This window comes from Aquarana catesbeiana, linkage group LG06 (genome assembly GCF_042186555.1).
Source record: "Aquarana catesbeiana isolate 2022-GZ linkage group LG06, ASM4218655v1, whole genome shotgun sequence".
NCBI lineage: Eukaryota > Metazoa > Chordata > Amphibia > Anura > Ranidae > Aquarana > Aquarana catesbeiana.
In genome coordinates this window covers 139332443-139355402 of record NC_133329.1, presented here as the reverse complement: position 1 = coordinate 139355402, position 22960 = coordinate 139332443, and positions in this window count along the sequence as shown.

Sequence of the window (22960 nt, the reverse complement as noted above, 5' to 3'; positions counted from 1 at the left end):
TTTCCGGGCTCCGGGTAGTCTTGTGCATATCCCCGATCCCTCGATACAGTTAGAGTCAGAGGGGGTGATTAATGTCCGGATGCTGTGCAGGATCTATTGGTGCCAGAGGAGCTCATTAGTCTTGCTGCTTACATGTCTGCTGCTGGCCACGCCCCCATAGTTGCATGTCTAGTTGTTCTGTAGACATGTAAAAACTTTTCAAAATGTCCCTGTAAGGTTTGGAGTTTAAAAAGCTTCTTTCAGGTTTCTGTAAAATCTCTAAATCTCTCAATTTGCTTGGGATTAATAAACTGAAGATTTCCTATGCACAGTATTTCTCCCTCTCATAAAGGATGCAGGATGTTTGTCAGACAGTAGTTGATTTAAGTTACATTCCCTGCTGTAGACTATGAAAAGAAATTTAACAACAGTATCATATGTTATACTTGAAACTATTTTTGGACATCTACTCTATGATTCCATTCATGTTAATGTTAAAAAACAACAATAACAATAGCAATCTTCTCCTAAGGAGAATTAGGAAAAGGTATTGGCTGGAGTGGAGGAGTATGTGTGTGACAACAGATTTGTCATGACAAGTAATACAAGACTGAATGGCATTTTGTTCATAAGAATCCATGCATAGTCACCAGTTTTTTTTTAACATTGTTTAACCACTTCAGCCCTGGAAGATTTGGCTGCTCAATGACCAGGCAATTTTTTTTGTGATACGGCACTGCGTCGCTTTAACTAACAATTGCATGGCCGTGTGACGTGGTACCCAAACAAAATTAATGTCCTTATTTTCTTGCAAATAGTCCTTTCTTTTGATGGTAATTGATCATCTCTGCAGTTTCTATTTTTGCGCTATAACAAAAAAAACGACAATTTTGAAAAAAACACAATGTTTTGTACTTTTTTTTTAAAAAAAGCTATTTTTTTCCTCAGTTTAGACCGATATGTATTCTTTTACATATTTTTGGTAATAAAAATTGCAATAAGCGAAAATGGGAAATTTATGGCATTTATATTATTTTTTTTTTTACTAGTAATGGCGGTGATCAGCAATTTTTATTGGGACTGCAACATTATGGTGGACAGATCAGACACTTTTGAAACATTTTTGGGACCATTGGCATTTATACAGCAATCAGTGCTATAAAAATGCACTGATTACTGTGTAAATGTCACTGGCAGAGAAGGAGTTAACACTAGGGGACGATCAAGGGGCTAACTGTGTTACCTAGGGAGTGATTCTAACTGTGGGGGGATGAGACTGCCTGGGTAAGGAGAGCGATCGTTGTTCATACTTAGTATGAACAACAGATCGCTCTCCTCACCCCTGACAGATCTGTCTGTTTACATTAACAGATCTCTGTTCTGTCTCTGTGTGGAGCGATTACGGGTGCCCAGCAGTCATCGCGACCGCCAGGCAGGTGCATTGGCTCCAGCGTTGCTCCTGCAGCGCATGCGTGCCCCCTAGTGGTCAAAAGGGGAACCGACCTACAGCTATGTCGGTTCGCCCAGGGGAGCCAACCTCTCATGTGCAAGTTATATAGGGAACTCTTTCAAGATCTCTGTTAGTAGCAAATGATGGGATCAAAGGACCATATGCCATCAACCTGGGATATTTCATATCTAATCCTGTAGTAAGGTCAGAGCACAGTGCTCAATTTATTTTCTGAGTTTGGCTTTTTGCTCTGCTGAATGTCCTATAATTATACTTGTACTGGGAAAGTAAGACAAGCTTTTTTTGAACTCAAATGCTGTAACTAGATCTTCGGTATCTCAAATAAGTGAGTACAACCCTCACATTTTTGGTAAATATCGTAGTAGAGAGAGCCGGGAAAAGTCCTGTTTGGGGTTTATACGTCTCCCAGGCTCCTCCTTTACACATTCAGGGATCTCTGATCCATGGTCCAGTTCGGATCTTGGTCCTCTTCCCCCAGGCTAATCTAAGCTCACCTGAGACAGACAGCCTTTGCTCTCAGCCTGCGAAACATAGACAACACTGGTCTGTGAGAGCAAAAGGTTGGTAAAAAGCTGTTAAGCTGTATCTGTTGAAGCTGACAAGCTGTAGACTTGCTCAGACTGGTAGTTTTTGTTTTGATATTTTTGTTCCTATTTGTTTTCTGGAACACTGTACAGCACCTGTATATAGACTTGTATATAACACAAATAAACACTGCACTGTTTGTCACTACCTTACTGGATTTGGTATCTGTGCCTGAAAGACTGCTCATCCCAGGGAGCTTTGTACCTGCTACCTGTCCCCCAGGTTACAGAATTGTATTATTATTATTATTATTATTATATTTTTTCATGTGACAACACTGAAGAAATTACACTTTGCTACAATGTAAAGTAGTGAGTGTACAGCTTGTATAACAGTTTAAACTTGTTGTCCCCTCAAAATAACTCAACACACAGCCATTAATGTCTAAACTGCTGGCAACAATGAGTACACCCCTAAGTGAAAATGTCCAAATTAGGCCCAATTAGCCATTTTCCCTCCCCGGTGTCATGTGACTCATTAGTGTTACAAGGTCTCAGGTGTGAATGGGCAGCAGGTGTGTTAAATTTGGTGTTATCACTCTCATACTGGTCACTGGAAGTTTAACATGGCACCTCATGACAAAGGACTCTCTGAGCATTTGAAAAAAAGAATTGTTGCTCTACATAAAAATGGCCTAGGCTGTAAGAAGATTGCCAAGACCCTGAAACTGAGCTGCAGCACGGTGGCCAAGACCATACAGTAGTTTAACAGGACAGATTCCACTCAGAACAGGCCTCGCCAAAGAAGTTGAGTGCACGTGCTCAGCGTCATATCCAGAGGTTGTCCTTGGGAAATAGACGTATGAGTGCTGCCAGCATTGCTGCAGAGGTTGAAGGGGTGGGGGGGATCAGCCTGTCAGTGCTCAGACCATACGCTGCACACTGCATCAAATTGGTCTGCATGGCTGTCGTTCCAGAAGGAAGCCTCTTCTAAAGATGATGCACAAGAAAGCCTGCAAATAGTTTGCTGAAGACAAGCAGACTAAGGACATGGATTACTAGAACCATGTCTGATGAGACCAAGATAAACTTAATTGGTTCAGATGGTGTCAAGCATGTGTGTGGCAACCAGGTGAGGAGTATAAAGACAAGTGTGTCTTGCCTACAGTCAAGCATGGTGGTGGGAGTGTCATGGTCTGGGGCTGCATGAGTGCTGCCAGAACTGGGGAGCTACAGTTCATTGAGGGAACCATGAATGCCAACATGTACTGTGACATCCCTGTGGACGCTGGGCCGCAGGGCAGTATTCCAACATGATAATGACCTCAAACACACCTCCAAGACGACCACTGCCTTGCTAAAGAAGCTGAGGGCAAAGGTGATGGACTGGCCAAGCATGTATCCAGACCTAAACCCTATTGAGCATCTGTGGGGCATCCTCAAACAGGAGGTAAAGGAGCGCAAGGTCTCTGCCATCCACCAGCTCCGTGATGTCATCATGGAGGAGTGGAAGAGGACTCCAGTGGCAACCTGTGAAGCTCTGGTGAACTCCATGCCCAAGAGGGTTAAGGCAGTGCTGAAAAATAATGGTGGCTACACAAAATATTGACAATTTGGGCCTGATTTGGACATTTTAAGTTAGGGGTGTACTCACTTTTGTTGCCAGCAGTTTAGACATTAATGTCTGTGTGTTGAGTTATTTTGAGGGGACAGCAAATTTACACTGTTATACAAGCTGTACACTCACTTCTTTACATAGTAATGATCTCAATGGCTCCACAATAATTGCATTGAGGCATCATTGGAAATACATTTGGAATACCATGAAGTGGGACCAAAAAACATAAGGTCTGAGCGTCAGATGGAACAGATGCTTGTATCACAGCTTTTTCATGCTCAGGATCAAGTAGTCACTCTTATATAGAGTTGGGCGAATGGTTTGGCCCGAGCATTGGCTGTTCGTCAGGGCACATAGCACTGTCAGAGCCATGATTGGACACTGTCATGATGACTTTATCCAATCATGACTCATTGCTCTTAGTTTGACCCCACACTATTCTTCCCATTGCGGCCATTTGCAGTGTGATATTGGCATGGAGAGAGATAGAACAGGGCTCTGTTCACTGCTACTAGTGACATAGTGTGCTATAATGTACTATTGTGATTTTATTATGAGTGTAGAGTGTCAGTTTAGTGTGAATCTAGTGATAATGCAGTGTGAGTGTAGTGGAACCATTCATTTTTACTTTAGTGTCATTTTATTTTGTCAGGGCAGGTTTCCTGCAGTATTTCAGTGCATTACTGCATGTTTACCGCAGTATATTGCAGTGCAATAGTGCAGGTTTACTGCAGTACATTTCAGTGCATTATTGCACGTTTACCACAGTATATTGCAGTGCGTTCCTGCAGTATATTTCAGTGCGTTACTGCATGTTTACTGCAGTATATTTTAGTGCAATATTGCAGGTTTACCGCAGTACATTTCAGTGCATTATTGCACGTTTACCACAGTATATTGCAGCGCGTTCCTGCAGTATGTTTCAGTGCGTTACTGCATGTTTACCGCAGTATATTTCAGTGCATTATTGCTGGTTTACCGCGGTATATTTCAATGTGATAGTGCACATTTAACCACAGTATATTCCAGTGTGTTAGTCCATGTTTACCGTAGTACATTGCAGTATGTTACTGCACATTTAACACAGTATATTTCAGTGCTTTACTGCATGTTCAACACAGTATATTTCAGTGCATTGGTGCATATTTACTCCAGTATATTGCAGTGAGTTAGTGCACGTTTAACGCAGTATATTTCTGTGCATTATTGCAGGTTTACCACAGTATATTGCAGTGTGTTAGTGCATGTTTAATGCAGAATATTTCAGTGTATTGGTGCACATTTACCACAGTATATTGCAGCATGGTACTGCACGTTTAACAGTATATTTTAGTGCATTATTGCAGGTTCACCACAGTATATTGCAGTGTTAGTGCACATTTAACGCAGTATATTTTAGTATGGTATTGCAGGTTTTCCGCAGTACATTGCAGTGTGTTAGTACAAGTTTAATGCAGTATATTTCAGTGCATTGCTGCACATTTAATGCAGTATATTTCGGTGCATTATTGCAAGTTTACCGTAATATATTGCAGTGTTTCAGTGCACTTTTAATGCCATATATTTCAGTGCATTGGTGCACGTTTGCCGCATTATATTGCTGTGCTTTACTGCGTGTTTACTGCAGTATATTGCAGTGCATTACTGCCCATTTAATGCAGTATATTTTGGTGCATTACTGCATGTTTAATGCAATATATTTCAGTATGTTGTTGCAGGTCTACCGCAGTATATTGCAGTGCATTAGTGCACGTTTAACGCAGTATATTTCAGTGTGTTACTGCACATTTGACACAGTATATTTCAGTGCATTATGGCACGTTTAACGCAGTATATTTCAGTGCAGTGTATTTCAGTGCTTTATTCCACGTTTACCACAGTATATTGCAGTGCATCAGTGTAGTTTTACTGCAGTATATTGTAGTGTTAGTGGAGTGTGTCTGTGTTGTGAGTCCTCAAGTTAAAGTGCACCAAACACCACTTTCCATTGATTAAAGTGCATCCATGTACACATTTCCGCATCTTTCTAACATTTTGTTAATAAGCCCCCTACATCATGTCTGGAAGGCCAACAAGGAGACATTCTCTTGGAACTGTGAGGGGGCCAGCAGCATCTGTGTCCACATGCAAAGGTGGACATGGTCCGTCCTCAGGCGGGTCATCATTTCCCCTGTTTAGTGGTGTTGCCTGTGCTATCCAGCCATAGCATGCAGAGGAGGTGGTGGACTGGCTTACTAAACCATTCTTATTCCCCATCACCTAAGCAGAGACAAGTGCTCAGTCCACCGCAGCTGCCAGAGTGGCTTATTCTGCCTCCTTATCCACAGCTACTCCTGCCATCACCCCAGCATCAGGAATGAAGGAGTCAGCTGAGTTATTTGAACACAGCTGCTCTTATTAAGAGGTAATTTGCAACCTCTAGATACTTGAGGGGTGTGTATACCACAGATGCATATAATGCAAAAAGTGAAATTAGCAGAAAATAAGAAATGTAAAGGACATCCTACTGTGTAAACTCCCTGATAGCTTCTAACAGTATGCATTATAAATAAGTGATATACATTCAAACAAAAATAAAATGAAAAATAAAAAATGAAAAAACAAATAGAAAAGCAGTAACTTTTCCTGTGTGAAATCCACAATGCTGTGCAAAATCTGCAATTCAAAGTAACATTCCTGTGCCAAAAAAATACAACATATATGACTGGTATATAGTATTGCTGTGAAACTGGGCTCAGAAAAATGCATATACCATCCTTAAACCCTGGTGTATAAAAAAAAGTCCAATGATAAAGTGACAATGTGCTCCTTCAAATTGTTCTGTGCTTCTTAGAAAACAGTGCCCCATAAGAAACGCACTCACTGCTATTATTTTCCCAACAAGGAGGTATTTCACTTTCACAGTATGAGCCACTGTGCAGCCTGTGGAGTAGGAAAACTTCCTGTCCTGTATCCTCCAAGTGCCTCCTTGTCTGTGATGCTGCCTAACTTTATGGGTGTTGTTTTCATCTGGAAGACACTTTTTGGTGTAGGTTTCATGGGCACAATTAACACCCAAAGACCAATTTTTCGGCACCTGTTTGACAGTTGCGTGTCATTAAAATTTTTGACAGCAAGGCCAATTCTTGCTTTCATCAAGAGTACATCTATAGGGTTACGGTATGAAGGCACCGCCGACACCCAAAGACCAATTTTTCCTCACCTGTTTGACAGGTGCATATCATTTAATTTTTTCACAGCAAGGCCAATTCATGCTTTCGCCAAGAGTACTGTACCTCTATAGGGTTATGGTGTTAGGGCACCACCAACACCCAAAGCCCAATTTTTACGCATCTGTTAATTCTAACCAAAGTCTGGGAAAGAGACACCAGAATTTATCCAAAAAGACTCTAATCTTGTTCCGAGTGCACACAATTGTGGCCTCATTATACAGACTGGCTCCCCAAGCCATTGTTTACAAAATAAAGAAAGTTTTCATGGAAAATGTTATTTTTTTGGCTTTAAAAATATCATTATTGCTGCAGCAGGTTACACATGGTACAGATGTGCAACATTACAGGCAGACTAAGGGGACTCCCCAGGCACTATGTTTAAAGGAATTTTTCACATATATTGTTATTTCTCATTTTTATGGTTTCACATTAAGCATCAGTAAATCACTGCTCTTTTAAAATGATGTGCATGTCCCCCAGGGTAGTGCCTGGACCCCCATTTGTATGCCCATTTCCTTGCATATAAGCCTTCAAAATGGGCACTTTTATTCCAGTTCCAGTTCAGGTCCCATAGACTTCAGTGGGTTCATTATTTGGTTCAGAACTTTCGCGATGTTCGAAAGTTCTGCTGCAAACCGAACCAGGGTCTTTCGGCCCATGTCTACTCTTTTATGATATAATGTGACCCAGAATAAAAGTGGGCGAGCAATGAATTGGCCTCACCCACCAATGGGAGCGTGACAGTTATAAAGTATAGTTTAAGCCCATAGCAACAGGCAGTTTTAAAATGTTTTAATGTAATTAGTTCAGGAGGTCACATGGTCAAAACTGCCATGGCACGAGCTACTAGAAGCTATTTAAAAAATCTGCAAAACAGCTGTCAGTAGGTGCTCAGCAGGAGAAGAAGAAGCTTCCCGGCCACTAACAATGAAAACTTTACTGCGTCAGATGTTTGAAAGGGCCGGATCGGCTGATGGCGATGAATGGCTGCATCACTGCCTGGCTATGGATCCTCAACATACAGACATTCAACAAGCTTCAACACTGTTGTCTTCCTCTGCACTTTCTGTGCATTCAAACTAAGCTTCTCTGTGCCCCAAGGGAGTTCTCCAGTTCTGCGGTGTTATATTCCTGCTACATGATCACTCCCGCGGCTCCTCCTGCTAACCTCTCAGATGTCCACCCTCTTTCTTCACAGAGCCAGGAGCTGGCTGGCAGATCAGATGTCAGTGCGGTCCTAGCTCCTGCTACTTCCTACAGAAAAAAGAAGAACCCTTGTTGACATTGAAAGGGGGGTGAAGGATGTAGAGCTGTGGCTGAACTTCCTACTCCCTCAAAAGCAAATCACTAAACCTTATGCTCCTCCTACTGGATCCTTTCGGCGCGGCGCTTGTTTTGGCTTCAATGAAGGCCACTGTAAATGGCCCAATTCATGCAACTATAAACACAAATTTGCTTATTGTACACAAAAATATTGGAAAAAGAATCCAAAAAGCAGTTCTTCAACAAGGACCAACTGATGTAATTTGTTAATTATCTTTATTGATAAACCCAAAAATAAGAATTAACATGTATATACAAAGTAACTACAAAAGAAAAAAACCCTATTCCTCCCTCCAACCTATGATTAAAATAAGACAGACGTCTTAGAGGGGACATGGGTGTCCACCCTACCTAATACACACACCTCAAACACTCGTCATACATACACATGCAGACAATCGTCTTAGACCCGGGTCTAGTGTATGGAGATTTAACCTAGGTTGCTCAGATATGGTAAGGTGGACTAAGAATCCATGGGCTTATTGTCAGAACACTTGTCTGCATTAGATTGGCATTGGAGCTTGACGAGAGTTCCACTTGTGGGATCGATCATAGTGTGTTGACCACAGATCAAGCATGTACACAGTGTAACACAGTTGATTACGGGGGTCAATGATCAATGACCTAGCGGATCAGAGTCCCATGATATTACCAAGCGTCACTTGCTCTAATTAGAGTAACTCCTGAGTAATGGAGCACACTGGCAGCTCACCATTAGACGTCTTGTACTGGTTGACTCTCGATCCTCAAATGTCCCGTGTAGCCGCCGTCTCTTTGCTGAGAAAGAATCCGCGCTGAAAGACCGTGCGCTCATGACTGTGTTGGTTCCTCCCAATTGGGGCATACGGTGTGCAGCAGGGTTCAGATCATCCAAGTCAGCAGTGTCCAGGGGCTCTGTAGGAATTAATGTAGAATGCCACACCCGGAAACAATAGGATGAAGAGAACACATTGGATTTGGCGGTTATTGTCGGTCCCACAGTTGTGGAGATATATGGAGATGGTTCAAGGTATTGGTGGGCATCCAGAGGTCCCCGCCACCAACAGCGCGGTGGCAGGATGCTTACACGTTTCACCTGATCCCAGGCTTCCTCTGGCAAGGTGTTATTCTTATTCCCATGTAACGGAAACTTTGGCGGGCATTTTTTTTTTTCTTAACCACTTGCCACCCGCCATATAGCAATAGGACATCTGCAAAGTGGTTTCAATATCCTGACCGGGCATCAAATGACGTCCAGCAGGATATCAAGCCACTGCGTGCCCCCGGGGGTGCACATCGCGACGATCATTGTTGCGGTGTGTCAATCTGGCACACAGCAACTCCAATCTGGGTAAAGAGTCTCTGGCGGAGACTCTTTACCATGTGATCAGTCGTGTCCAATCACAGCTGATCACGATGTAAACAGGAAGAGCCGGTGATCGGCTTTTCCTCATTCACATCTGTCAGACGTCAGTAGAGGAGAGCCGATTGGCCGCTCCTCTGACAGGAGGGTCTGTGCTGATTGATTATCAGTGCAGCCCCCCCTCGGATGCCCACACTGGACCCCCAGGGATGCCACTAGGACCACCAGGGTTGTCACCACCAGGTATGCCACCCTAGACCACCAGGGATGCCAATCAATGCCCACAATGGATGCCAATCAGTGCCCACAATGGATGCCAATCAGTACCCACAATGGGCATCACTGATTGGCAGGCAATATTGTTTGGCACTGATTGGCATCCATCCGTACCATCAATAAGTGTAGATCAGTGTCTCTATCAGTGCCCATCCATGCCAATCCGTGCCACCTATCAGTGCCAATCCGTGCTACCTATCATTGCCCCTCTGTGCCACCTATCAGTGCCCATACGTGCTGCCTTTCAGTGCCATCGGTGCCACCTATGTGTACCATCAGTGCTGCATATCAGTGCCACCTATCAGTGCCCATCAGTGCTCCATCAGTGCTGCATATTAGTGCCCATCATCAGTGCCACCTCATCAGTGCCACCTCATCAGTGCCACTTCATCAGTGCCCATCAGTGCCGCCTTATCAGTGCCCCTCAGTGCAGCCCCATCAGTGCCCATCAGTGAAGGAGAAAACTTACTTATTTACAAAGTTTTGTAACAGAAACAAAAAAAAACTTTTTTTTCAAAATTTTTGGTCTTTTTTTATTTGTTTAGCAGAAAATAAAAATCCCAGAGGTGATCAAAAACCACCAAAAGAAAGCTCTATTTGTGGGAACAAAATGAAAAAATTTAGTTAGTGTTGTATGACCATGTAATTTTCGGTGCAACAGCGCTGAAAACTGAAAATTGGTCTGGGAAGGAAGGTGTATAAGTGTCCTGTATTGAAGTGGTTAAAGTGCATGGTTTTAATTATTGCACAAAATTCTTTTCAGTGAGACAAGCACTGAAAGGGTATCGTAAGTGTAATATTGTTGCAGACTCAAGATTTCCGATTACTGCAGATGTTCTATCTCACATATGCGAGTCCGCTACTTTTGTTTGCTTCTCTTCCTATGAATCATTACTATTCAAAGTATCTTTTTAGTCTCTGTTTTTTTGGAGCATTTTGTATCTCCAAAATTGCTTCCACTTAAAGTGGGGTTCCACCCAGGGGGTCCATTAAAAAAAAAAAAAAAATTAAAAGTCAGCAGCTACAAATACTGCAGCTGCTGACTTTTAATTGGACACATACCTGTCCCTGGGTCCAGCGATGCGGGGGATCGAAGTCCCGCTGCGCATGCGCGAGCGGCGCTGCGCGCCGTGATTGGCCGCTCAATCACCTGGGACCTGTAATGGGTCCCAGATGATTGACAGGAGGGAGGGAACAGAGCGGAGCCCTTCCTGTGCCGAGGCGGAAGTGATGTCACCAGCCCAGGCAAAGGAAGAGGCAGACTACGAGGGACCACCTAGCAACAGGCATTTAGAGGTAAGTAAAAAAAAAATATCTAAATGTTTTTTTGTTTTTTGTTTTTTGAATTTTTCAGGTATGTTTGTTTTTATGGGTGGAACCCCACTTTAAGACAGGAGATTTCTCTGGCATTTTCATTTCTGATTTAAAGTTGAGTAGTGGCTTCCTGCAGATTTTCCTAAAAAAGTGCAAGACTGATCAGCTGGGTCAAGGGCATTGGATTATGCTTTGGCAACTTAGCAACTTTCCAATCTGTCCGGTTTTATTGGTACAACAATTTTTGCAACTTAGACCGTCTGGTGAGACTCACCTGCTGATCCATGCATCTGGCTTACCTTTCACCTGTTTTCAATTCAAATCCGTACTAAAGACATGCTTGTAATTTCTCAAATTACATCATTTACATATTACATCCCATTCGTTCCATATTGGGGCTGACCTGGCATTGTCTGGGGATATCATTAAGGGTATAGGGGGTTGGCGGTCTTCTTGTTATCGTTCATATGTTAGACCTCAATTTTGTTTTTCATTTTACAGATTCACAGTGCCATGTTTGGATTGTAGGTCACTCCTACATCTATTGGGCTGATCAACGTGCTTCAGAGAAAGTCTACGGTTCTAATTTGGGCCTTCGGACAGATCAGTTTAAAATTTGGTGGTTTGGTAAAAGGGGTATGACATGGTTTGAATTGCGCAAAGCATTGTCCTTCTTGTTCTTAACCTGTCCTCCCCCTGGTATCCTCATTTTTCATTTATCCGGCAATGATATAGGTTACCACAAAACGCTGGATGTTATATATCAAATTGAATTTGATTTATTCCATATTCATTTAATTTTGCCTAATACCATCCTGTTTTTCTCAGAAATAATTCCTAGACTCCAGTGGTTGTTAGTTCCTGAATTTAAACATTTTGAAAAAATCAGGAAACGTATTAACCAAGCAATTTTAAAATGTATGCCTTCAATGAATGGCTTGTCTTTTTGTCATTTTGACCTAGAAGGGGGTTTAAGAGGTTTTTACAGGAGGGATAATGTGCACTTGTCTGATGTTTTTTATTTGAATTTAAAGTCTTGTATCGAATTGGCCGCAGTGCAGGTGGGGTGCCAGGCTCATTTAGGTTGAGCCTGGCATGTGGGACAGTTTCTGGTTTAAATAGTTATAACTCAAACTGTAATGGTTGAGTTATTAGACATAGATTTAAGATGTGTGTAAAATGATATAATAATATTTTGGTTTGGTGTGAAAATATTTGGTGATAAGACAAGAATGTAAATTTGTGTATGAAATTGGATTAAAAATCAATTAATTTATTGCCAGGACCCTGCCCTGGCCAATTTTGATTCATTAAAGGTATGTCCAGTGTTTTTATTATCATCAATTGTATTATTGAAAGGTATTATATGGATTAATTAAGTACTGTAAATAATCCCATAAAGGTGGGTGAGCAATTATTTTGCCTCACCCACCAATGGGAGTGTGACAGTTATAAAGCATAGTTTAAGCCTATAACAACAAGAAGTTTTAAAATGCCTTAATGTAATTGGTTCAGGAGGTCACATGGTCATAACTGCCATGGCATGAGTTACTAGAAGCTATTTAAATGTAAAAAATCTGCACAATAGCTGTCAGTGGGTGGTCAGCAGGAAAAAAGAAAGCTTCCCACCATCTGAAAGGGTCATGTAAATAGCCCCCTTGTTATTTACAATCTAATATACAAACTGTACCTTTAACCCTTTCACTGGCAGGTCCATACAGACCTAAAAAGTGCCCGCAGGTGGCCAAGTCCGTACGTCGTACAGACCTCATATCTCCCTCTCCTATAAGCTTATGGTCACTTCAATGACCATAAGCTTATATCAGAATTTTTCAGCAGACTCTGCTGAACAATTCTATAACTCTGAACAGCGGATTACAACCCACTGATCAGAGTTATTAACCCCAAATGTGACCGCACCCCCCCAAGCCGCCGCCTTCCTGCCCCCTGCCTCTCCACCTCCTACCTGTAAGAGAACTGTCAGGATGCGCCCGGCACGCACACGTGCGCATTCACGGGCATCGGCAGATTTCCTTGCGCACCAATGCGCGTGCGCATCGCACTGCGTGCACGCGCAGGAACACACATCTGGCCACAATTGGCGCCTGACAGCCTATTTAAGGGTTGCTCTGATTTCTGACAGGTGCTGCTTGATCTTCATCTGTGTCCTGAGATTCTGAAACCCTGTTTGTTTGACTTGACTTCCTGTTGCTGAAACCCTGGCCTTCCTGACCCTGTTTCTGGACTCTGATTACTCTGATTACCGGTTCCTGATCCTGGCTTCCTGTTTGACCTTGCTCCTGTTTATACCTTGGTACCTCGCTGCCCACCCGTTACTGAACCCGGCTTATGTGATGACCTCGCTCCTGTCTCCTGTTTGGCTCCACGCTGTTTCCGAGTACCTGTGCTGGCCGTCCATCCTCTCAGCTTTGCTGGTTCTAGCTCTTCACCAGAACCCTGCCTGCACTTCCCAGTCTGCAACACTTCTGGCAAGTTCTGCACGCAGCATTCACAGGCACTCGTGTTCCTCCTGATCCTTGCCACCATCTCTTCCATCTCCAGTGGGGCTTGGATTGGAGATACAAGAGAGGCTGACCTTGTTATTTCAGACTCCTACCAGGTACATGACAGTATCAAGCAGCCAAAATTGGAGTCTGAAAGGGAGGCCTCTCCAGCAGAGGACATTTACAGATCTATTTCTGTGCTATCCAATATTGTGCAGAAGTTACAAGAAAATCTGAGTCGCAAGGAAGAGCGATTTCCCCACGATGAGAATGTCGCATTGGCCTGTGCTCCGCTTTTGGTCTCTGATTCATATACCCAAACAGAGCCCGGCTTGTTCCATGAGGTTGCTTCCGCTCCAGAACCCAGGGTGCCTATGCCTGAGTGATTCTCCAGAAATCGCAAGAAGTTTCGCACATTCCGGAATTCCTGCTAACTATATTTCTCCCTGTTACCCCGGACCTTCACGTCTGAAAACATCAAGGTGGGGTTTATCATTACGTTACTATTGGATGAACCACTTTCCTGGGCTCATCATCTCCGGGAACAACATGACCCTGTCCTGACAACTACGGATTCTTTCTTCTCAGCCATGGCTCAGCTTTAAGGAGACCCCTTCTACCAGCAGACTGCGGAATTCATACTTGGCAAATTACAGCAAGGTCCAAGGACTGCTGAGGAATATGTAACTGACTTCCGTGTATGGAGTGCAGATACCCAATGGAATCATTCTGCACTTCACCACCAGTTTCGACTAGGACTGTCTGACACCTTAAAGGATGAGCTTGCCAGAGTGGGAGTTCCAGAATCCCTGGAAGACCTGATCGATCTAACCATTCAGATCGATCGGCGAATACGTGAAAGGCAATCCAAAAGGTCCAAAGGAACCCTTTCTGTGGCTTCAAGGTCTGACATTCCTGCATCCTCATCCGTTGCATCCCCCAGAAGGAGGGAACTGCATAAGACTCCTCATAGAAGTTTTCAAAGACCACCCCTTTCTCCTGATGAATGCCTTAATCGATTACAGGACAATCTGTGTCTCTATTGCGGGGAGGCGGGTCACTTTATACAGACTTGCCCGGCAAAGACCCGCAGGTCTTTCTCCCGTCAGCCTCACATGATGCATCTCTCAGGGAGGTACCAGTCTCATGTCTCTCTTTCCATTGTGCTCCAGTTTTCTGAAAAGACTGTTCCTGTACTTGCAATCCTAGACTCTGGGGCCTGTAGTTGTTTTATGGATTCTGCATTTGCTTCTCTCCACCAGCTGCCTGTATGTGCCAAGAAGCAGGAATTCCATGTTCATCTGGCTGACGGTTTCCGATGAAAGCCTTGAAAAACAGTTCATCCAGCCCTCCACTTCACCAGCAGGGGCAGGTATTTTCTTCGTTGAAAAGAAAGACCATACCCTTAGGCCCTGTGTGGACTATCGTGACCTTAACAGGGTCACTGTTAAAAAGTGGTACCCTCTGCCTCTGATCCCTGAACTTTTTCAAAGGCTGCGTGGGGCACAAGTGTTCTCCAAATTGGATCTGAGAGGTGCTTATAATCTTGTCAGAATCAGGGAGGGAGATGAATGGAAGATGGCCTTCCGAACACGCTTCGGTCATTTTGGATATCAAGTCATGCCATTCGGACTCTGCAACGCCCCTGCCACATTCCAACATCTGGTTAATGACGTTTTTCGGAACTTCCTTGATTTATTCGTCATCGTGTTTCTGGATGACATCCTTATGTTCTCTGAAACCCTAGAATCCCATAGGACTCATGTAAAGAAAGTACTGGGTCGACTGAGGGAACACCGCCTTTACGCAAAGGCTGAGAAATGTGACTTTGAAAAACCAACCATACATTTCCTGGGACTTGTCATCTCTGCTGACGGTATCTCCATGGACCCACAGAAAGTCACTTCCGTCCTGGAATGGCCTGCCCCTGTCGACAGGAAAGCTGTTCAGAGATTTGTGGGATTCGCCAACTTTTACAGAAAATTTACCAAGAACTTTTCTGGCATCATCACTCCCATCACTCAGTTAACAAAGCAGCATGTTCCTTTCCGATGGACCCCTGAAGCTCAAACAGCTTTTGAACAGTTAAAAACTTTATTCACGTCAGCTCCTATCTTGAAACATCCTGATCCATCCTTAGCCTACGTTTTTGAGGTGGATGCCTCTGAGAGTGCACTGGGTGCTATTTTGTCTCAACGCCAAGGTCCCAAATCTTTGCTCCATCCTGTGGCCTTTTTCTCTAAGAAATTAAATCCTTCTGAAAGGAACTATGATGTTGGAGACCGAGAATTGCTGGCTATCAAGGCTGCGCTTGAAGAATGGCGCTACCTCCTGGAAGGAGCAGCTCACCCCATCCTCATCTTCACGGACCATAAAAATCTCAAATACTTGAGGACGGCTAGACGACTAAGACCCCGGCAGGCAAGGTGGGCACTTTTCTTCTTTCGTTTTATGTTTCATATAACTTATCAACGCATAAAATTAATCACTAAAGCAATAATATCAATAAGAAAAGTCCATAATGAAGAGTTTCCAACATATGATCCAAAAGTGCGAGTGACATCCACACAAGATGAGAGACTGTAGTGAGACAGAAACCTCCACCAATGGTAATACCAGCCGCTCACCTCAGCCGTTGGACCCCTGAGTAAATCAGTCAGGTCAAATACAGCATGTCCCTCAGAGGGAAATATAACAGGAGTAGATACACTTGTAGCCAGTCAGAGATTAAACCTTGTGGAGCTCACAGTGGTCACATGAAAATAAAGTAAAGAACATCTAGTGCTCTCTGTATGTTGCATAAAGTATTTAATAGAAAGAGAATAAGAAAACTTACAAACAAGGCACTGTGCCCCAGTGCGAAGGATAAAAGCCAAATAGGATGATCCACGGAGATCAGCGAGCAAGACGCGGGTCACGTCACTATCTAAGTCACGTGATATGTTCCGTACGCATTACGTCCCTTGTAATGGGCGGGAGTTCTTCAGCGGCGACGGCATGATGTGATCCACCCGCTTTACATATATCTCAGCTGATCAGAACAGCCAATGGGCTTCAGTGTATACTAAACACCATGGTAACCCAATTACGGAAACAAAGGTAATAGTTCTTATGCAAGAACAACAAAGTGGTCAGTATTTGGCGATGATGTAAACAAACTAGACATCACCCACAATGACTATGTGAATACTATATCATTAAAATGACAATAAAAATAAGTATAAAAAACTTTCCATATATGATATATAATTTTTGAAACAACCCGCGTACTAGCTCAATTCCGTGGAACATCCTGGTACATTACACAAAAATCCTAGATCAAAAATTTAGACATAATACTTCAACATAAAACTCAAAAAATTATCGGTCTGAAATAAAACAATTGACGTCAAACTCGACGTTCAAGCCTCTAGGTAAAAGAACCTTGGTCTCATGAATCCAATGAGATTCCCTACGACTAAGTTAGCGAAGAAAGTTTCCTCCCCTCCAATGTTTATTGACTTTTTCAATGCCCCAGAATTTCAATCCTCTGGGGTTTTGACCATGTACTAATTTGAAATGTTTGGAAACATTATGAGTTTTTAATCCTTTTTTAATGTTATTGACATGTTCACCTAGACGAACATGGAGGGGCCTAGAAGTCCTTCCAATGTACTGGAGGCCACAGCCACACTCCAGCATATAGACGACCCCAACTGTCGTACAGGTGATCAATTGGTCAATTTTGTATTCCTTGCCGGTGGAAGTGGCAGTGAATTGTTTACGTTTTTTGTTGTTACATTTGGAATGTCTGCAGGCTGTGCAATGCCCACAAGCATAGAAACCTGAAAGGAAAGAAAACAATCTATTGTCTGATTGTACGGGGGGTCTACAACTCCAGGTGCTAAACGGTCTCTCAAAGACGGAGCTTTTTTGTAGATAAAGGACGGGCGTGGTGGCAGCAGGGAACCCAGTACCCGATCTTGCTTCAAGATCGATCAGTTCTTCGCAACCAACTTCTCAAATTGTTTATGTTGAACATTATAGTTGAGTATCATTTTAAAGTTTGGAGCATTAACGTTGGTGTCCCTGACTTTATTAGAGACCAACTCAGACCTGTTCATAGCTAAAACTTTTTCCATATTGCTTTTTAAAACCTGTTTATCGTAGCCTTTTTCACACAATTTGGAGGTAAGCAGCATAGATTGAGTGATATAATCACTATCATATGTGCAATTTCGTCTGAGTCTCACAAATTGTCCCTTAGGTATATTACATCGCTATGATTTATGGTGACAGCTCTCCAATGGGATAAAAGAATTACGATCTGTGGGTTTAAGGTAATTACATAATCCAAACCTATCACTATCCTTCCGTATCTCCAAATCTAAGAATACCATTTTTTCTTCACTAAAGTTCCAGGAAAGCTGGATATTTTTGGTATTTGCATCAAGTTTCTGTACAAAGGCATCAAGACTGGATTGATCACCCTCCCAAATCACCCACCCAAAAGGTCGTCTATGTACCGTTTGTAACAAACTAATTCTGGGGGATGGTACTTGAACACCACATCTTCCTCCCAGTGGGCCATAAATAGATTGGCCACACTGGGAGCAAAACAGGCGCCCATCGCAACGCCCCTCTTTTGTAAATAAAATTGACGATTGAACCAAAAATAATTTTTAGCTAAACAGAAGCTCAAGCACTTTAAAAGAAAATTATTGTGCCTCACTGAGAGGTCAGAGAATTCAGATAAAGCCCATTGGACCGAGGACAAAGCATCCTCATGTCCAATAATGGTATAAAGGGACCCTACATCCGCTGTCACCAAGATGCTTGAGGAAGAGCATCTAGTTGATTCAATAATTTGAATAATATGTTTTGTGTCTTTAAGAAACGCTTGAGTTTTATTCACTAGCGGTTGGAGAAAATGGTCGATATATTGGCCAACCCTAGAGGAAATGGAGTCGATACCATTGACTATAGGCCTTCGGGGAGGATTAACACTATCCTTATGTATTTTTGGAAGGCAATAAATAATCGGAGTTCTGCAAAACAAGGGGTTTAGATAGGACACCTCCATCTTTGTCAGAATCCCATGAGTCTTCCCCTCCTCTATTAGCCAATGAAGTTCGTCTTTATACACCAACATAGGATCTTTATTAAGAATTTGGTAAGTGTTTGGGTCATTTAACAGTCTATGTAGTTCTGTCAGATACTTAGATTTATCTAAAATGACCAGACCACCTCCTTTATCTGCCGGGCTTATTATAATGTCATTCCTAGCCTCCAGATCCTTCATACCCTGCCTAATGTATTGTGGGTCCATTACCTTTCTTACTTTCATCCTATCCAAATCATTGAATAGCATATTTTTGAATACCTCAAGGTACTTATTGTCGGGATTCAAAGGGTTGAAAGTGGATTTATTCCTTAGGTTGGAATGGGAGCCTTTAATAGTGATAGATGGTCTGGTAGGATTTGACAAAAAATATTTTTTCATGTTAAGGTTTCTGACAAATTTGTGAATACTCACATAGGTTTGAAATGTATTCATATTTTGGATGGGGGCAAATTTGAGCCCTCTGTCGAGGACCCTCATCTCATTTTCATTCAAAAGACAACTGCTCAAGTTATAAATTCCAGAGCCTAATGGGTTTTTTTCTTTTTGTAGTTTCCTGCCCCCTCTCCTTCCTCTCTCTCTTTTCTTTTTCTGGGATGATCTTTCCTTTGTGGGGATGGTTGCGATCGATGTTTCCACCGTTCCACATGATCGGGCTGGTGCATCGGTGCTCCCCTCCCCGGCCCACTCTGAGCCCCCGAAAAATCCCCTCCCTCATTTGAGTTATAATGTTGTATCGGAGCGAACCTATTGGACAGGGGCAGTGGTTCCCCTTGCGCATATTGAGGTGTTTCCCTTCTTCCATAGTTGCTAAAATAATCATAATGGTCCTGCCTTTGATTATCCCATCTACGAGGTGACTCATAATTATGTTGGTAATAAGAATAGTAAGAGTTTACTCTTAAAGGGGTCCCTGGGGGGCCATTGCGTTTGCCTTTACCTCTTTTACCCTTAAAGTTCCCTCTATTTGCTAAACCCCCTCCATTTGTGGGAGGTGCAGATGGAGGATGGTTATAAGAGGTCGGCATAATGGATGGAGGTCTATATATATTAGGATTTTGTTCCCCCTGTGGTAGATTAAGTTTTACCTCAAATGTGGGGGGGGGGGGTTGATCTGCCATTTGAAAATATTGCCATTCCTAAAATCATCAAAATCCCTGATATATTTTTTCTTTTTCTTATTCTGAACCTCAGTATCCCATTTGGAAAGTTTATTACCAAGATCTGCAGATAACTTTTGGAATTCTTCACTATTTTTAAAAGGTTCAATGGTTTTCTTAATATCACTAATTTGTGATTCAAGAAATTCAAATTTTCTTTGCTTTCGTGCAAGTAGTAATTGAAGCAATTCAGAGCCTTTTTTTGTAAGTTTTCTTATTGTCTTTCTATTAAATACTTTATGCAACATACAGAGAGCACTAGATGTTCTTTACTTTATTTTCATGTGACCACTGCGAGCTCCACAAGGTTTAATCTCTGACCGGCTACAAGTGTATCTACTCCTGTTATATTTCCCTCTGACGGACATGCTGTATTTGGCCTGACTGATTTACTCAGGGGTCCAACAGCTGAGGTGAGCGGCTGGTATTACCGTTGGTGGAGGTTTCTGTCTCACTACAGTCACTCATCTTGTGTGGATGTCACTCGCACTTTTGGATCATATGTTGGAAACTCTTCATTATGGACTTTTCTTATTGATATTATTGCTTTAGTGATTAATTTTATGCGCTGTACTGCTTTTTATGAATTGTTTATTTGGGATTTGATAAGTTTATCCTCAGTACCACAGCTGTTTCAGTTTAAATATTATGTGATTAGCGCTGGTTGACTTTTATTATATCATATAACTTATCGTCCTGGCTCAAAGAATGGTAAACAGGATGCCTTGTCCCGCATGTTCAGCGACCCAGTGGTACCCTCAGAACCTGATACTATTCTACCAGCCAAAAATGTTTTGCTTCTTCAGGCGGATTTGATGTCTCAGATAAAAGCAGATGTGGTAAACCAACCACCTTCCAAAGGTCTGGCTCTTCAATTGAGGGATGGTCTGTACTTTCATAAGGAGCAAATCTTTATCCCTGAGCAATTCAGAGTTGCTGTCCTGAGGCGATGTCATGACCACCCATTAGCGGGCCACTTTGGAATTCGCAAAACGGCCGATCTGGTCTCTCGTACATTCTGGTGGCCAGACTTGATGCAAGACTGCAAAAGATATGTTAACTCTTGTGTGACATGCCTTCGGAATAAGATGGACAGAGCCAAAACTTGGGGCCTACTTGAGCCACTCCCTGTACCTGAGAAACCATGGAGCATGATCTCCATGGATTTCATCGTGGAACTCCCCCCATCCGAAGACTTCACCACCGTGTTTGTTGTGGTGGATCGCCTGACCAAGATGGCCCATTTTGTACCCTTACAAGGAACTCCTTCGGCCACAGAGACCGCCTCAGCTTTCATCAAGGAGATTGTAAGATTACATGGTGTCCCTGATAGCATCATCTCTGATCGTGGGGTGCAGTTTACGTCTAGATTTTGGAGGGCATTATGTCAAGCACTGAACATTGAACTCCGCCTCTCCACAGCCTACCATCCACAAACTAATGGACAAACTGAAAGAACCAATCAAACCCTCGAGCAGTACTTACGGTGTTTTTCCTCTTTTGCACAAGATGACTGGCTATCACTCCCACTGGCAGAATTTTCATACAATAATTCCATCCACTCTGCAACCAAGCAATCACCCTTGTTTGCCAATTATGGGTACCACCCCTCTTTCTTACCTGAGCTGGCCATTGAATCATCTGTACCTGCTGTACAAAACAGATTAAACTTTCTCAGTACTAATAACCAATTACTGCAAGATACAATCTCCAAGACTCAAGCAAGCAATAAAAAGTTCTTCGACAAGAAGAAGAGAGGTAATCTGAACCTTAAACCTGGAGACAAGGTCTGGCTTTCCACAACAAACTTGAAACTGAGCTGTCCTTCAAGAAAACTTGGCCCAAAATTTTTGGGACCCTTCCCAGTCAAGAGGAAAATTAATGCAGTAGCATTCGAGTTGGTGTTACCCAAGAATCTAAAGATCCACCCTGTATTCCATGTCTATTTGTTGAAACCAGCTGTACCAAATCCATTTCCAGATCGGGTTTCTGAAATTCCTCATCTGCTGCTCATTAAAGGGAATGAGGAATTTGAGGTGGAAGCCGTGTTGGACTGTAGAAGAAGGCATAACCAAACACAGTTCCTCATTAAATGGAAAGGCTATGGATCGGAAGAAAATTCCTGGGAACCAGCTTCAGATGTGCATGCTCCCAAACTAGTGCAAGCCTTTTTTCAACGCCACCCAGAGAAAAGACACTTGAAGGGCATCCAGAGGTTGCCCTTAAGGGGGGGCAATGTAAGAGAACTGTCAGGATGCGCCCGGCACGCACATGTGTGCATGCGCGCATTCACGGGCATCGGCAGATTTCCTTGCGCACCAGGAGAAGGAGAAGCCGGAGGACAATAGCGAATATTTTTCAGGCCCACCTGAAAAAAAACACAGACAGACCCGATCGGTCTGCATCTGTGAAAGGGGCCTAAGGCCTTGTTCACATAGGGTATACACAGAGTACCTTTACATGGATGCACAGGTGTTACGTGCATCTCTCTGCACACCGTCCCATTGATGTCATTTTGGATGTAGCACCTGCATGAACAGAGCCATTGCTCCCAATTTTACATCCATGTAGGGCCGCATGTCCATGGGCTCACACTGTCTGCGTTCAGGGTCGTGTACCCGCACCCGCGTGGATGTCAGATTGGGAACAGCAGCTATGCCTGTTCAGCCGTTGCATCCCAATTGACATAAATGGGACTGCCTGTACGGGATGCAAGGAACACCTGTGCATCCCTGTGTGGGTAAACATGGCCGCCATGGCCCTCCATGGGCATACACTTTTGTATGCCACATGTGAACATTGCTTTAGTAGAAATTTAGCAGGAATTTTGGTATGTTGTGTTTATGTACACTAGTAATGATTTTAGTGTATTTTTAGCGAAAAAAATTGATTTGATAAAAATTTGTGCAAATATCGTGCTGCCTTAAAAATCAGTAGCATCTTCTTTTTATTCTACTGGCCATATGCATTCAGAAAATGTATGGTTTGGGTTTTTTTTTTACAAATTCTGAAAGCTGTAAGTGCAAAATGAAAACCTCCAGATTTTTAGAGAAATCTTTGGGTATGTTCGATTTTTACCACTTTGCAAAAAGGCACAATGTAAAAATTAAAATGTTTTGTTATTTATTAACTTCAT